Source organism: Penaeus monodon, chromosome 19 (genome assembly GCF_015228065.2).
Source record: "Penaeus monodon isolate SGIC_2016 chromosome 19, NSTDA_Pmon_1, whole genome shotgun sequence".
Lineage (NCBI taxonomy): Eukaryota > Metazoa > Arthropoda > Malacostraca > Decapoda > Penaeidae > Penaeus > Penaeus monodon.
The window spans coordinates 42,356,831-42,357,548 of NC_051404.1; positions in this window are offsets into that span (position 1 = coordinate 42,356,831).

A 718-nucleotide genomic window follows, 5' to 3' on the forward strand; every position below is an offset into this window, starting at 1 on the left:
TCCCGTTTTTTTTCTACCAGCAAAGCCAATGAGACTAAGAAAGTATGTTGTTAATGTGTGAATGTTCGAATATTTAATCCTTTTTCCACCCCCACACGCCTTCCTCTTTTTCTCGTTCGATCCTCTTAAGTGATATATACTTACATACTTATATACTTATATAAGAAGCCACCCGAGTTGATTCTGTCCATTAGAATTCGTGTCGTTGTGGTTGTTAATGTGTAAAATCTTCTATCAATATTTCTATCTCTCTTCTCCTGCGTAGTTTTAAATCAAGTTCTAAAGTTGTGATGTAACTTTGCTCTTTTTTTTTCCCTTTGATTTGAACTGGTTTTTAGTGAACAGAGGAACTGAAAAGTTAATAGCGAGTTATTTCCTCGGTAGATCTATAAACTGTTTGTGATTTATACCAAGAGGTATTTCATCGTCTTGTAAATTTTCTCTGGTCTTTTTCTTGTATTTGTAAATCTCTTTAAAAACACTGTTACCTCTTTTACTGTAATTGTTTCAACTGTTTGAAAGTCGAGTGAGAGAAACAAACAAAAAAAAATTATCCTGTACATATACTTGTGATATTGTAAACTGATTGTACATAATTATATTTGTATAGTTTATGTAATATGTGAGCGGTGAATAAAACAGTAATATACGCTAATAATACTTTCCTTAACCTGGTCTTGAATATTTTAATAACCTCATTACAGGGCATTATAACGAT